This window comes from Lottia gigantea, assembly GCF_000327385.1.
Source record: "Lottia gigantea unplaced genomic scaffold LOTGIsca_55, whole genome shotgun sequence".
In the NCBI taxonomy this organism is placed as follows: Eukaryota; Metazoa; Mollusca; class Gastropoda; family Lottiidae; genus Lottia; species Lottia gigantea.
The window spans coordinates 94,473-111,710 of record NW_008709889.1 but is presented as its reverse complement, the minus strand read 5'-3'; the positions used below and the strand labels follow the sequence as shown (position 1 = coordinate 111,710).

General features: G+C 30.9%; 1 protein-coding gene across 1 annotated transcript in view; it reads right to left on the bottom strand.

Moving 5' to 3' along the window:
• Window positions 1–17,238, bottom strand: part of LOTGIDRAFT_126829 (hypothetical protein) — a gene marked incomplete at both ends in the record, with an annotated part of 96,941 nt that overhangs the window by 31,196 nt on the left and 48,507 nt on the right. The gene's annotated exons all lie outside the window — the stretch shown is intronic.

Genomic DNA, 17,238 nt, shown 5'->3' with positions numbered 1-17,238 from the left:
AGTTTAAATGGGATATGTTAAATAAATTCATTTTAGACTAACAACTAATTTTGTTTGCTTAATTAAAATTGTATTTTTTAAGAACATTTATTTCTGCAAAATATAAACCATTTGTTGTTGCCGAATATAAATTGACCATGATTTTGTTATTTAGTGAAATATGGTGGTCAGATATGTTGGATGTCAGCTTGGTACCCTAATGATTTAAGTTTGGAATTATAGCCGCAACTGTCATCAGTATTTCCTTTCATTGCTATAAATTCTATTTTTTTAAATCAGTGTATACATGAATGTTAAATAAAAGAGTAGAAAGTTGATTATGAGGAAGTAATGTTCCATAAGATCAATGATATTATTTGAAGAGAAGTTTTTTAATCGCATTGGACTAGGGGAGACGATCATACCCATATCACTAGGTCAATATTTGATCGTGATATCCAGGCAGGTTCTAAAGTTTGTTTTTAATCAGGAAAGAATGGAGAGCAAACTTTGCCTTTATCTCTCTTGGGAAGAAGTAAATGTCTGATAAATCTTCTAGAACACAGTTACGCAAGTAAAAATTGATCGTGGTCTCAAAGAGTAAAGGGATGTGGGTCTAATTAAGCCCCCAAAACCTTTATCTCGTACGTAAAATCTCTTGTTTAAAACATCTTAAATCAATACAACATTTCTTGATGATTTGGATTACAGTCGATTCCAAGAACATCTTAAGAGGTCTAAAATTGAGTTTCTTTTCAAAGGTGGTGTGAATTATAACAGGTCGTTTGCTGAGAGTTCGATATGTGAAGTTGTCTCTATGTTTGTTTCTAGATCTGTCGTACATTATGCCCGTAAGCAGTAACTTTTCTTTCCTAGCACCAGGATCAATATGTATTTAAGAGAGAAGATAACTCTTTTCTATAAATACCATTTATTATACTTCTCTCAAACTAATAATAGTCTCACTATTTCAACACCATTTCTTTGTAACTTTAATATTATAGATTGCAATATTCAATACACTATTTTCTTCATTTCCTTTATTTATATCAATCAGGAATATAAATTTTTAACTGACTGTTAATTGATATATTTTAAGTTTTCCATCTTGCAGTTTATAAGTCTTCACCCACTGTCGCATTGATCGCTTTGTGAAAAAGCTTCGAAACCTTTAATGGGATTTCTTAGTTATCATTCCACTACAGTGTAGGGTTTATAACCCAGAGGAGATTATTGGTGCTTTTTATGCCTCTGCTCTACTTGCATTATTTCTGGCTTAGCCGCAACAAATATAATACATATTTGATGCCATTTTGAAAATTGGCGACCAGACAGAGAGCATTATCGATTGGCATTTCAAGGTAAAGTATAATTCATCCAACACGTACAGCATTAAATGCTGCATCTTTATGCTTTATTCTGTACTTAATATTCACATATTGATATATACAACAATTTCAAACTGATATGTTAATATAATTTCAGTTCTTACATAACTATTTATTGGAGAAAACTATCAAATTGATTTAGACAGATAAATAATGTGGCATGTGTTTTATCGCAAGGCAAAAAAAAATGAAATGAAATGAATGGAGTTTTACGTCCCACTTTTCTATTAACACAAGGCAAGATAAGCTGACTGAAATAAGAGATGTCTTTTAATGCATAGAAATAGAAAAGAAATTCATTCATCTTATATTCAAAAGATCTTATTTCAATTTTTTGTTTTACAGATGGGTTTATAAAAATACAGAATTTGTATTGTGTCTGATAAAATATAAAATCTTGATTCTGAATCAAAATTGGGAAGTGTATTGAATAATCTATAATGATCGATTGATTTCTATCCCTAGAACTAATAATAGGAAGCTACATAAATTCAACAAATGACCTCTTCAACACCGAAAGTCTGCAATTTTCACATCAACAGCAGAAACCTTAAATTGGAATCATATTGATTGCTTGTCAAAATGTGTATGACAAATTTGATGACAAGATGGAAATAGGAATATCACTAGAAGTAAAATAGAGAATCTGTACAAACGTCTATCATAAGAATCAGGTAGTATTATAAAAAATAAAAAAGAAAAGGAATCTGTACAAGTATCTGGAAGACATAAAATGACATGTAGAAAGACAATTGATAGTTAGAAACTTGGGAGTATTTAATTTAGTGAGTGAGAGGATATGATTATTGAAAATCACCTCTAGCTCTATAAAAACAATGAACATCACTTTATCTCCATCATTTGATCAATTTTTTCTCACCATTTTACATTTGGTTTTAAGTTAAAAATCTATTAGAATTATCATTTTAAAAATCAAAAGTTCAAGATATTTGTGATCAATTTATAGCAAAATCGTTGAAAAAGACAACATTGTTATGCTATAGAAATTAAAAAACTAAACCGAAAAATGAAAATGATACTGGAACAGTTTTTCCATGGTATAGCAGTATTGGTGTTATACAGTATAACAGCTTTAAATTTCAAAATGCGATGCATATTTGGAAAATTAGAAAATATATCCGATATTACAAGATTCATTTTGCAACCAATGATCAAAACGTCTATACTGATCAGAACATGTCATATAATCTGTAAATCATCAGAATTATTAATTCCAATGATGACCAATATGGTTGTTGACATTGACATAAACAAGATGTAGAAATTGCCCTTGGCTAGTCTCTTGTTTTATACTGATTAAAGCTGTTTTCAGCCTTGTCTATCACAAGCTTCATTAATCCATCTATCATCATGATAAATTTAATGTTACATACTATGGATTACAATTTCTAGTACCAGATGAATGAAGTCTGGTTGGTACTAGAAATTATATTTTCTAAAATTATACTACATGAAATATAATGTTAAACCCATGTAGACAGTAGTGATGATTGTCACAATTTTAGAACTGAATTATGAACAATCGAATCAAATCTTTTTAAATGGGAAATACTCTTTTAAAATTATTGCTTTAAGGGACAAACTTAAGACATTGGATACCAAATTTGATTACAAGGACAAAATACATCAAAACATATCCATTGAAGACCTAGCCAGATTGTAACCCAACAGAGAACTTCCATAAACAACCTTTCCTTTGTACATAAATTAATAAGATCATCTAGAATATTTCTCAGAGGGTTTGCAGCTTGACTAGTTTCTATGATAAATTCTTATTACCATGAAAAGTGTTTGATTTAGTTTGAATGTAAAGTAAAAGTTCAGGGCTAGTCCGAGGAATTATTAGTAATTTGAGTATATAATGAACATTGTCAGTATCTGATTAGTTGGTAATCAACAACTGTCAGACCATATCATATCACACTATTTTACAATCTTAATATCAACCACTGGCCACTATATGACACTATGTAGTGACACTTAACTGTCTCTATACAGGTCTCTTTATAATATCAACTTAAAAAAAAAAACAATATCAACAATAAATCCAAGTATAGTTGAATTCAAATTAATAATTTAAATCTGCTATGACTAAGTAGAGAAGAAATTCTTAAAAATGTAACCAAGATATTTTCTTCAAGATTTTTTTCAAGAATTCTTATATTTAGATTCAAAAAAAAGTCTGGAATTACGATGAGAAATGGAATTAAATAAAACAGAATCGGGGTAGATAATCAATAGAGTATACTTGTCGAAGCAGAAGTAATTAGGTTAAAGTTGAAACATAAAACAACTTCACATGTTAAATTTCTTCACTCACCGACGGAAATTCAATGCATTTAATGAATATGAGGCAACATATTGAGTTGTCAATGTTTGGAGAATTGGAATTTGGCTGCTAATTTTCCAATAATCTAAGCTATGATGTCATCAAAGCAGCATGATACAGACTCAAGTAGTGAATCTAAATATTTATGTCTGTACTCAATAGCTTTCAATTATTCATTTGTGACAATTCAATCCCGACTACTCTTACTAAATCTAATCAATGTCCCCCTTACTAAAGTCTATAGTCGTGTCTCTTGTACCCAAAAATAACATTCAGAACCATGATAGTTAACTAAGGACCAAAATCAATTCATATTTATTTATATCAGAAGGCTGATAAACTTAGAAGCTGGAAATTTGAAGATCAAATGAAACAGGTACCGAATACTGCATGTCTCTTGTAGTTGGGATCCTATTTAGTTCAAAAGTAGAATGTAAAACTCAGCTCATTTCTTTCAAATTATGAAAAATAATTTAGATCTCTGTTTCCTTTCAGAAGTACTGGTAATATATTTTTATCGAACATTGACCATGTTAGAAACTACAGAAGTGTACCAAGAATTTTATATCAATATTATGTCTATGATATCCAGGAATTTTAATATTCTAAATAAACAAACTTGAGATTGTGTCAATTTGTTTTTCAACAGACATCTATACATGGTATTGGTTCTTGGCTGAAAGGAGATCTTTGAATATCACTATTTGGGAACCAAAAATATAATTTTTTTTTATAAAATCTGGTGGAGACAAATGTTTTTTTTTAAAAGTAATACCATCCATAACCAGTTCATCATTTGACCTACTGGTATAGTACAATGACTGAGGGTTCGGAGCGTAAAATACCTAAAGTAATGCATTCAGAATTTTACAATTCCAGAAACAATATTGACCATCATTGAAACTTTCAGAAACATGCATAAATCCATGAAAAACGTCTAACAACATTGACAGAACATGAAATGCCAAAGGGAAAAAATGTCCAAATTCCATTTCATTAAGCAGACTCAGTATAAGTCGATACTAGAACCTTGGAATATGCAAATCAATTGTACAATAGGCTATAAAAGATCATTAAATATTGACAGCAAGAGTAAGTTCAGACATTAGAAAATAATCTGAATCAATTCAATAAATATCACCTTCATTTATTTCCATCATTTCAATAGAATATACAGTTTTTATTTCAATACTTCAAATATTCAATCTATAGTTTATTACTCATTGTCTTCTTTACATATTTATCTGACTTAAACAAACAGTCTTTTTTCTGGACTCTTTTTCAAATAAATTTTCAACATTATCTGTATCATATAATTCAAGATTAATGTTCTGTGAAACAATACAATACAAATAAGTTCATATCTAATCTCAAGAAATGGTCTCAATTTTCAACAGCACACACATAATATGATAATGATGTACAATTCAGTTCATGGGATCTAATATTTTCTAGGTTACCTGACTAAAGTGTTTTGTTATATTATATATAACCTACATGTATCATTAGGCATTTCATAGAATATTAGACAAACTGTTTTTGCTCTACTAAAAAATTTCCTAATCTATCAATGAGTCAGAATGAAATAATTGATTAACATAGGCTTGCGGCAAGTCTCGCAAGCAAATACGCCCACCAGCAGCTTGATAAAGAGCTAAATGTGAACTGTAAAACAAACTCTATATCGTAGCCTGTAGAGTGAGCATGAGCCAAAAAAGTTAAAAAACGCAATATCAGAGTTTTATATGATATCTCTGAAGAAAATCATTGGATCATCACCAAATTCAATAGTGCTCATCTTCATAATGATATTGACACACATACAAAAGATCAAAAGAATGAATGGAGAATCGTAGCCTGTGGAGTGAGCACAAGGCAAATGTGAACGGACGGACCAACAGGGGCAACCACAATATACGCCCATACTTACATGTGGGCATATAATAAGAATATATATTTCAATAAAATATTGATACCAAATACTTATTAGACATTGATTTTAACTGAATTATTAATAAGTAGATTTTTTCTAAAGCTCATTCAGTTATTGACCATCCATTCTCTTGATTCAATATTAACGAGTCTTGCAGATGTATATATGACTGGAAAATGAAATGAAATGAATGGAGTTTTACGTCCTACTTTTCTGCACCTTGTGGTATATGACTGGCAAGGGTAGAAATTATTAACTGATAATATCCTTGTTTTTAATTCGGAAATACACATTACTACATAACTCAAAATTTTTTAAACCATTCCTGTGAATTGCCACAGTAGCTAGCAGCATATAGAAATTACAATGCTAAAAACAGGCATGAAAACTGTCAATATCAGTATGTCAATATGTCAGATATAAACCATAAATCATGTCAAAAAATATTACCAAGTATTATTAATAAGACAAAATCTCAAATCTGACATTTTTAAATTATCAGAGAAACTATAACGCATCATTGCATGTTGTACCAAAAAAGAGCAACATCTTCTGTGTAATATATTGAGTATAATCAATCATTTATTATTAAAGGAGGTCTTCCATTCATTCCTACAGCAGACTGTGTCAGTCTATATTATACATTTTAAATAGTAATATTACCTTTTTTTCTGTTTTAACAATACATGTAAACTGCAAGTAGATTTATTGACAAAACAATTGTGTTTGCAAAGTTTTGAAAATTTGAAATTTACAGACAGCATCATTGAACTAAAGAGAACAGTTGACAGTATGATTTTGGAGGACCATAAAAAAAGTGAAAGAATTAAGAATGACTATGACTTTAGCTATTTATATGACATCAATTACTATGGAGAACATCCTTGTTTAAGCAGTAAAAATGTACAAGTTGGAAGCAATTCTCAAGATAGTGAGTTTAAGTAGGAGAGATTTTAGTAGCAACGTCTTGTAATCATCTTTCATCAGAAATTGTCAATCAAAACTAATCCCCTACTTTTTATCTTTATAAATTGAAATATTGCCTGTAGCTAGTTTACTACTAAATTACACAGGGAATAAATCAAGAAAATTACAACAATTTTCTGGACATATTGCCTTCTGCCTTTTCTGTTAGACATGGATATAAAACTTCCTGACCAATAAATTTATTTTTATTATGGAGACCAGTTTTTCAAAAAAGTATTGTTTCAATTTTGCGCACCCAGAAAGAAACAAAATCAATACTTCTCAGCTACATTGATACAGATGATGAAAAGTGAAAACAAAGCAATATGGCATGTAACATTATTGAATGGAGCCACAAAATAAACGGTTTTTAAGGGAAAATTTATCCAATAGCAACTTTGGCTAGTTGAATTTCTTCTTGTGCAACTGAACACCTGAAGTATTCAACATTTGAAATTCATAAAATGACCATGTGACTCTCCTGATAAGACAGCTCAGATCAGGGTTGGGTGAAATATATGTCAAAATGAAAATTAAAATAATTCACACAAGAAGATGGAGACAAGAGTTTGATTTAAGAATTAATTCTAAATCTCAAGTTGATAATTTTGTACAAAATAATCATAAGTTTGTTCATTTTTTATATCTGAAATGATCAAAGTGATCAATGCCATTCTTTAACAGAAAATCTGCAAAGTAAAGATGAAGCAATAAACACTTTTTACTATCTTGTTTCAATCAAGTATGGTAAAATGATGCTAAAAATGATGATTCAATTATTCCGCATGAGAGAGAAACTTTGGTGATTTCAGTTTTTAGAATGTCCTGACATATTTGACATCACAACCAGTGTTCTTAACTATCACAGAGATAGCTTTCATTCTTGCAATTTAATAAATCAGTATATTTCTTGCAAAAAGAAAATAATCTTGACTTATATAGAATTAAATTATAGATCCATGAATAAGACTTGACCCAATATTCTGGTGAGTGTAAAACTAAGGAATTAGGCATCTGAAAAACTGATCCACAGCAGGCCTGGCAAGCTAACATGGATAAAAACACTTTAGATATAATCTCTTTTCTTAATTATCTAAAACAGAAACTAGTGTGATCCACAGAATGGCAATAAGTCATAGAAGAAGCTGAGAGATATCATAAAATTTTATTAGCAGGTTTACTGTGACCTTTTGTTACCCTGAGGAACTACCAGAACTATAAAGACAGTTTCCGTAGAGAAACATTTTTATTATCCATCTGCTTAATATTCAATGCATCAATTGATGTTTGGCCAATGTTTTCCTATGATCATAGCTTGGAGAATTAATGACTGGTCAGCAAATCATTCTCTATTGATTTCCAATGTAATGTAAATATTTTCAGCCAGACTAAACTAGCGTCCGGCAGCAGTTTTGTCTTCAGAATCTTTCAGCAAATTGACCAAAATCAAAGGTTGTCTCAGTCACTATATCAAAGCAGAAAGATCGAAAAACATAGCTATAGGATTATTTGCAGGCGGATTGATATGAAGGCAGAAAGTGACAATGGGATTTTTTATAAAAGAGATTTGACTGACTAAACCAAATGCCTTTATTTCAAATTTTATATGAGCCATTAAATGACATTGAACAATGGTCAGCATTAAACAATGTTTTAAAGTGTCCTTACCCATCTTGCAACTATTCCACCTTTATTGCCAGTTGCAAGAAAGAAAATCCTTCATTTTGATGAAAACATAATAGAGCTTAGTAATTTACTCAGGTAAACTGGATCATTGAACTGAACCATTGAGGTAAATCTCCTCTTAACAAATGAGAGTTTAAAATACTCTCTAATTAATAGCCATCATAATAATTAGCATCTGATAGTAGCCATTCAATTGCTTCTGATATATAATATGATTAAAGTTAAGAGAGGAATAATGGTCAGTAATTATCTTGACAATGTCCAGACAGTTATAATAGTACTTCATTTTCTACTACCTCTAAAATATAGACAGACATTATTATTTACATTTCTGATGTTATAAGCTCTGTATCTATAATTGGTATAATGGTTAAAAATAATAACTTAAACTCATAATGGACGTGAAATTTTGCTGTCATATCAACCCTAAAACTACCTCATCATTTTGCAGAATTGTTCACTATTCAAAGTTTTTGTACAAATGACGTTATATTTTCAACCACTTTTCCTAAACATTTGCCTAAAATTGAAATCTTAAAATGAAAGAACAAAAAAGTTACTTGGCACCAGCACAATTGGTAAGTATGATTCACAGACCCTTAAGATAGACAAATAAATAAACTTGACACTATTTTTACACTTCACAAAATACAACTTGGGAGACCAGAAAAAAAACTACTTGAAAGTTTTTGTCTTAAGATCTGTTTTCTCACTCCAGACAAGTCATTTTTTTATATTTCCCATAAGACTGACACAGCAATTTTCCAACCAATGCAGGTTTACTTTAAGAAGACATCATCAAACCTGTCCACAGACAACTCATCTGGGAAATCAGCTTACAACCTCAAATACCATCTTCCTTCTGGTTTCAAACTGATTTCATCAATCTCTACCTGCCCAATATCCTATAAAAAATAACCTTACATACTTTCTGCAAGTCTTTTAAAATTAATATAGAAAATTGTTGTTAAATTTCTTATTGAACCTTAAAGATGTCGAGTGTCAAATCAAGCAAACTAATTTGTGTTCCTAATAAATTATCATGTATTCTTACCCCTGTCAATGTGCATTGCACAGGTCGACAATGGTCTATTGAAGATGGTTGACCATGGTTTGACAAAAATGTTAAATGGCCGACCATGGTTTTTGAGCAGTCAACTATTTTTTATGTGTGACCATGGTCAATCATGTGAGGTTAAATATGTTCAACCATGGTCGACTATATGACCATGGTGAACCAAGGTGAGAAATTCATGCTGACCATAGTTGAAAGCACATCTAACTGTGGTCAAAAGCACATCTAACCATGGTATGATCATGGTTGTCCATGGTGAGCAATGATGACGATGGTTAACCATGGCGGCTTTAGGCAGGGGTTTAAATCATTATGTTCTTATTGCATATAATTAGGAGTTTTAACCAATCATAAATGTCTGTGTTTGTACAGTCTGTCACTCATTGGAATGCTGCTGGTTTTTCTCTTCAAATTTAGATAATCATGAATTAATTATGCAAGACAACACCTCTACTTTCTATTCATATAAGTATAAACATTTTCATTTTCATAATATAAGGGAACCCATCTTTAAAGCCATTGACAAAACAGCAGAAACTTATTTCTTATCACAGTGTATTACCACACAACATTTAAATACTGGTACAGTCATGTGTTTATTTTATTTTTTGATGAATTTAGACATTTTTTATGCACACATAAATGACTGAAATGCTCTGTCATATGAATCTGGTGGAGTGACTTGGACCTACTAGTGATATTTTTATGACAGTCTGATTCTAAAATATATAGCTCATGCCTTGAGATATTGACTTGAATGTCTCGGAAGATAATGGACTACTATGGCCTCCAGACACATTACCTTACAATGGTCGACTTTCATTAAAAAAAATACACCGTCTCAGACATTGAAAAACACATGACCCCACACAGTTACAGGTCTGCTGATTTCCGTTTGATTTATTTTCTTTGTGAAGAAACAAGTTCCTCAACCATTTCAATTCAATAAAAAAACATGTATTTGAACCATGAACATGTGACTACGCCTTGAGCACATCTCTTAAATGAGCGATATTCAATTTTTTTGGTGGATTCAGTAAATGAAGTTAATGATAAGAAACTTTCCTTCATTTTGAGCTTGAATCTGTAGTTAGTTTTGACTATTTAAGGTTTTAATATTTGGTTTTTAAAACTGTTACTTAATAATGAGTTATTTGTGTATGTGTTGACATTGAAATCTGACAAAGCAAAGAACAAAATGTCAAATTATTCGAACACTTGACACTAAAAAAAATGGCAGACAGTATAACAAGTTAGAGATGGAGGATTTGATTGAGTAAAAGGAATGGTTTTAACATGTAGATATTATCAGAGTAATTGGTCTGTAACAAACTATATAGACAATCTGTTAGTCATCTGTATCATCTAGATTCAGGCTCCAGTCTTCACTGACATTGATTCAGTCCAATAATCTTTATCAGAATGTCTGTCTGAGGGGTTCAAATTCGAGAGATAAGTCAAATAATATAGGAATAATATAGAGAACAGTTTGAAAATAGAACCCAGAAAACAGATACAATTTTAATGAACAATACTATTGTACAGTTCTACACAACTTAAATATAACACAAGACCATATCATATTGCTGAAATGGGTTACACAAACCATTCATAATCAAACAGTTATAATTACAACTCTATTACAATTGCAACAAAGAAGATATTTGATATAAAAATAATTTCAAAGCCGTTTATCAAGACATCAAATTTTATCATACCTATTGTACTGTATTGTATTGCAACCAGGAAGTTCATCAATATCATTAATATATATCTATATGCAATCTTGATTTTATCAGTACACAGAATGGACAAGGAAATTATCTACATTTCAATTTCAGAAATTCAGATTTGTTCTATGAGGAATAACATTGTAGAGCAACTTTATATATCTTACTTCATGATATATTAAATGAATTGTGGACCTCAATAGGTTATGATCATTTGAGCTCCACTTCTGTTCTGAGAACTTTGCAAAAGCTTTTGGAACACTTGATACTTCAGGAGATCTGTATTAATTGAGTATACAACAGTTGCTCACTAGACAATTGCTCACCATAGAAACAAGAAATAGACGATAGGTCACCACAATTTTATAACATACTTCTTTTCAGTTCAAATTCTAATACCAATGGCTTCTTTTCAAAAATGATGGTCTCTTTGAGGGGATCAGTGCATGATTTCTTTTCAACACATTGCAAAAGGCTCAAGATTCTGAGAACAGTTTAATCAAAAACACAATTTCACAAACTTCAACCTCACTTCTAAACCTCATTATATATATTGTATTGTCTATCTTCTGTAAGAAAGTGAATTGGAAATTTGCATGCAGAATAAGCAGACATGATAGGTCTCTATATTTCATTTTCTACAGTTTAACTACTTAATTCCATTACGATACGTCAACCTGGTTTTAACTCAGAATTAAAAGCTAGTCCATCATGTCTATTTATGATACAATCTGTTCCAAGTGTTTCTTCGTCCAGTCAATAAACCAGATTACAGTATGGTCAGACAAGAATGATGAATTCTGTTAAACAACATTTACAATCCAGATAAACCCAGCCCCTTAAAGACATTCCTTGTATCTGTGTTAAACCTTGTCAAAGTTTTACTCCATATTCAATACCAGTAACTAGAGAAAGCCTACTCAATCTGATAAAAATTGAACTTCATCTATTCTATTTTTAACTCCATTCCAATAAAAAAGATATAATTAATGGGCTTAGTCAAGTATCATAAGAAAGTGAATGAAAAAATTTGGTGACTTAAACAAACTGAAATTTGCTTCACAACACTAAACAATAAAATATAGTTCAACCTAGAATGATATCCATTTAAGGAGAGTGGATCATCAATCTGAAACCTATAATTCAGAAATGGATATGCATGATATTTACTGGAAAGAAATATAATAGTTGCATTCAACAAAATACTTGGTCTTAAAGTGAATGGCTTTTATATCTATTATCTGTTGGCAAAGACTAAAAATAACAGCATCAGAAACAAGGACATAAATTTGAATGTCTACAATTCATATGAAAGAAAAAAGATACTATGGTTTATATCAATTGAATAAAATTGTTTCAACTGGTACTTACTGACCAATTTAATACTTTTTTTATATAAATTTGTAAAAATAAATTGTATGAGAATTCATTTGAAATTGTTTTGAAGAAACACCTCTATTTAGTGAATGTAGGGCATTGGGTACTCTTGATAAAAGACAGAAGTGGCATGGTATTTAAAAGTTAAAAAAGAATAATTATACTATATCTTATGATTGGACCATCATTGGAAAGTTATTTATTACCCTAAATAGTGAATAACAATTAGACAAATAATAGTTGTTAAAAACTGTCTAGACAAATTTTATTTCACCCAATACTCTGTCTCTTTCTTTACATTTATACATTGTAGCACATCTTATAATGCTCATATTTAATATGCTTTATTTTAAAAATCACTGTAACATAGTGACACAATGAACATTGGAAAATGCATAGGTCAAACAAGCTTTGTCAGAAAATGCTGTGAAGAACATTATAGTATTATTTTGTTCAGTGACCACCAATATAATATTAGTAATTATAATAATGATGATAATGTAATTGTTTAATATGTATATCTATCTAGGGCTATCATGGTATTTCGAAATGATCATAAAAACACCTCCAGATACAAAGATGAACTTGCAATCATTGAGGCACCAAATTAACCTTTCTACTGACAGCTTCAAGACTTCATCATAATCTATAATTATCTCCAAGTTCTCCAAGCAGATTGATATGCCAACTACGAAGGAAAAAAATATTTTATCAGAACATTAAATCATGCAATTGAAAAATCCCCGCATGATATCCATTGGCTGAGCCAATTATTTAAAATTATACGCTTGATTAATAACAAGGTACTATAGAAATTTCTCTTCCATACAGAGAAATAAATGAATTTAAAAAAAAACTAGATTGACAGCCTTAAAAAAGTTGTAGTGATCATTAAAATAAGTTTTTTATATTGGTACTTTTACAGATTGAACATTGCCAAGAATGAGAGCTGTGCCAATAATACTGGGGATTTACTGAAATGAAAAGGCTTTGTTAAAAATGAATATCATACAATAGAGCCATATTTCAAGATAATCATTTGCATTTATTGAATCTTTTAATTATTTATGTACGTTTTAATTTAATATGGCCTTAAGCCAACACTCTCCATCACATTTTTGGACATTATTCACAAACATGAGTAGAATTGTTTCTTAAACTAGTATTGAACTAGAATGATCAACTTCATGGCTTCTCAATAAGATAGCTTGCCTGGCAAGGTAATATACGCCCACTGGCAGCTGTGATTTTGAATAAAAATATTTAGCAGTTCAGTAACAATCCCCAGTATGAAATATTCAACCTTCAGTCATACACTTCTCTTGAACTCTTTAGGGTGATACTGAATAATACTGAGTATAAGTTATTGCCCTTGTTCATGAAAACATGTTCAAATATTCAATCTTCAACTCGGTACTGAATAATTAAACCAAGTTTTGTCAAAATCTGGCAAGAATCATGTGTTTAAGTGCTAAAATTTTAAAGCGTTTTCAAGAACAAGGTCAATAACTCCTATAAAACATATTTCAATTTTTTGATTTTCAATAGGGTTCATCCATGGGTGATAATAAACAATTTCACCAAGTTTCGTCAAAATCTGTCAATAATTGAACCTTCTAGAGTGTTTTCAAGCTAGAAATTGAACGCGTTTTCAAGAACAAGGGCAATAACTTATACTAAATATTTTTCGATTCTTCTGATATTCAATCGGGTTCATGAACGAACACTCACATCAAGTTTCGCCAAAATCCGTCAAGAATTTTGTCTTGTAGACTGTTTACGAGCAATTGTGGACGGACTGACGGACGGACATGGGTGACAGCAATATACGCCCCCCATTTCATGTGGGCGTATAAAAATAGAATTATTTAATCAAAGCTTTTTGCAAAACCAACCTGATCTTGAAGGACATACATTAAGAAGAATATTGTTTAACATGCCCACTAATAAATTTAAACATTCATATTTTCTTAATAAAATAACATAACTTGACTTTTTGATTAATAAATAATATTTAAGAACAATTTGTATCAGATGTGATGCACTTAAGATAACTGGTGACAATGTGATGAGAATTACATCATGTAACTAGTTATAAACCGAATAGAAAGTAGTTATTAATAGTTCTTTCAGACAACAAAAGTTCAAGCAGCTTAGTAAACGTTTTTAGAGCCTTGTCTGAATGCAACCGGTTTCATATAAGTTGTATATACTCGCACCTTCTGCAGGGGTGGGGGTTCTTCAAGGGTGTATTATGTCATAATGCAAATGCAGACTTTTATTGTGAACTTCTCAATAACTTCTGAGGTAATGCCTAAGCTGAGTTAACTTTTACACCCATCTGAAAGTATGAAATTTACATAAACTAGGCTGGAAGGACAGTTGATAGTTAAGCTGCCTTAACTTTAGTCGTCTGAACACACTTCAAGTCCTTATTATAATGTTATCTTACTTTTCAAATACCAATCAATGTGTTGAATGGAACAAGTTCGAGTTGAGCCACATTTAACCCATGACAATTTGTGCTCTTTAACCTTTCAGATCTAAAACATTTTCGATGTACTAATCTAAGAAAAGATGTTAAAGAGATTTGGTAGATCTTGTTGGAGAAGAATTCAGTCAATGAATGTAGTTTTTCTATTGAAACAAGGTTATTGTATCTAACTGAATAACAGCACACTTAAATAATCTTTTTTCATTATTCTGTCATGTATTTGGCTGAGTCAATCAACTTGTTAACAGTTCATTTTGTGAACTTCACAAAAGATAAGTGACAGGCCTATTCTACACAATCTTATTTTTTCCTCGAGAAATTGTTACCAGGAGTTTTTCATAGTTTTGTTAGAAATCTGTCTGTCTGATTTATTGGTAAAATTTCCTCTGAAAGGAAAAAAAAACCATTCATTCCATCATTTAGTCTATAATACTAAAACTTTAGACAACAAAATATACTTGTTACTTTGAACAATATTTTATTTCTATTTTTTGATCTGAGGAGTTATTCGTGTCTGTTTTATGAAAATTTCCCTTTCATTTCATCTTTAAATCCTATTTCAGGTTGGAAAGATAGCTTGCATTGCAAGGTAACATACGCCCACTGGCAGCTGTCAGAAAAAATAAAACAGTCTTTAGTGACTAAAGTACGAATTTTCTCATATTGAAGAAATTATTCATACTGAATAATTCCACAAAATTTTTTAAAATCAATATCAATAACCCAAATACAACAAACAATCAAATCACACAGCTCTAATCAAGGGCAAAAAACAACTTTTGACGCGTGTTTACAAAGTCAAGGGCAATAACTCAAAAAATGTTCATCAAAAATATCTCTTGTTAGAACTTGTCCGAGATCTTATCAATTCCAATGATCACACCAAGTTTCATCAGAATCGGTTGAAAACTGTAGCTTCTATTGTGCTCACAAACAAATTTTAACGTGTTTTTCGTAAGTTAATGGCATTAACGGAAATGCGTCAAGTTAGAACTTGTCCGAGATCTTATCAATTTCAATGATCACACCAAGTTTCATCAGAATCGGTTGAAAACTGTAGCTTCTATTGTGCTCACGAACAGATTTTGACGCGTTTTTACAAAGTCAAGGGCAATAACTCGAAAACCGTTCATCAAAATTGCATCAAGTTAAAACTTATCCGAGATCTTATCAATTCCAATGATCACACCAAGTTTCATCAGAATCGGTTGAAAACTGTAGCGTCAATCCTGCTCACAAACTATTTTTAACAAATTTCGACGCGTTTTAACAAAGTCAAGGGCAATAACTCAAAAACCGTTCATCGAAAATGTGTCAAGTTAGAACTTGTCCGAGATCTTATCAATTCCAATGATCACACCAAGTTTCATCAGAATAGGTTGAAAACTGTAGCTTCAATCCTGCTCACAAACTATTTTTAACAAATTTCGACGCGTTTTAACAAAGTCAAGGGCAATAACTCAAAAACCGTTCATCGAAAATGTGTCAAGTTAGAACTTGTCCGAGATCTTATGAATTCCAATGATCACACCAAGTTTCATCAGAATCGGATGAAAACTGCAGCTTCAATCCTGCTCACGAACTATTTTTAACAAATTTCAAGGCGTTCTAAGTCAAGGGCAATATCTCAAAAACCGTTCATCGAAAATATGTCAAATTCGAACTTGACCGAGATCTTATCAATCTAAAGCGTCACACCAAGGTTTATCAAAATCAGATAAAAACTGTAGTCTCTATAGTGCTCACAAGAAATGTTGACGGACGGACCAACAGACCGACGGACAGGGGCGACGACAATATACGACCACATATTCATGTGGGCGTATAAAAACCAACTACCTATATTATCTTGCTTGTATGAATTTTTATATGTCTTATCAATATCATAGGTGTTTGTAAAAAAATATCAGATGAATAAGAATTACAACTCAGAAGTTTTAAGAAAGCCATTGGAGCATTTTTTCATGGCAGCTAAGTTTGAAAATAAAATGATCTGTTCAGGAAGGTAATTGATAGGTGTAAGCAAACAGAGCTATGTTATCTGTTCTAACACATCTCTTTTTCAACCAAAAATGAAAGTTGAAACATAAATACATAAAATCAATAACAAGGTATATGATTGGAAGTGCAACTATTGGTGCAGACAGTTAATAAAACATTCTAATCATAATCCATAAAGATAATACATCTTAAATAGATTGGCCCTTTTTACAAAATTAACAAAATTTAATGGGCCTTTTTCAAATGTGTAAATACTGTA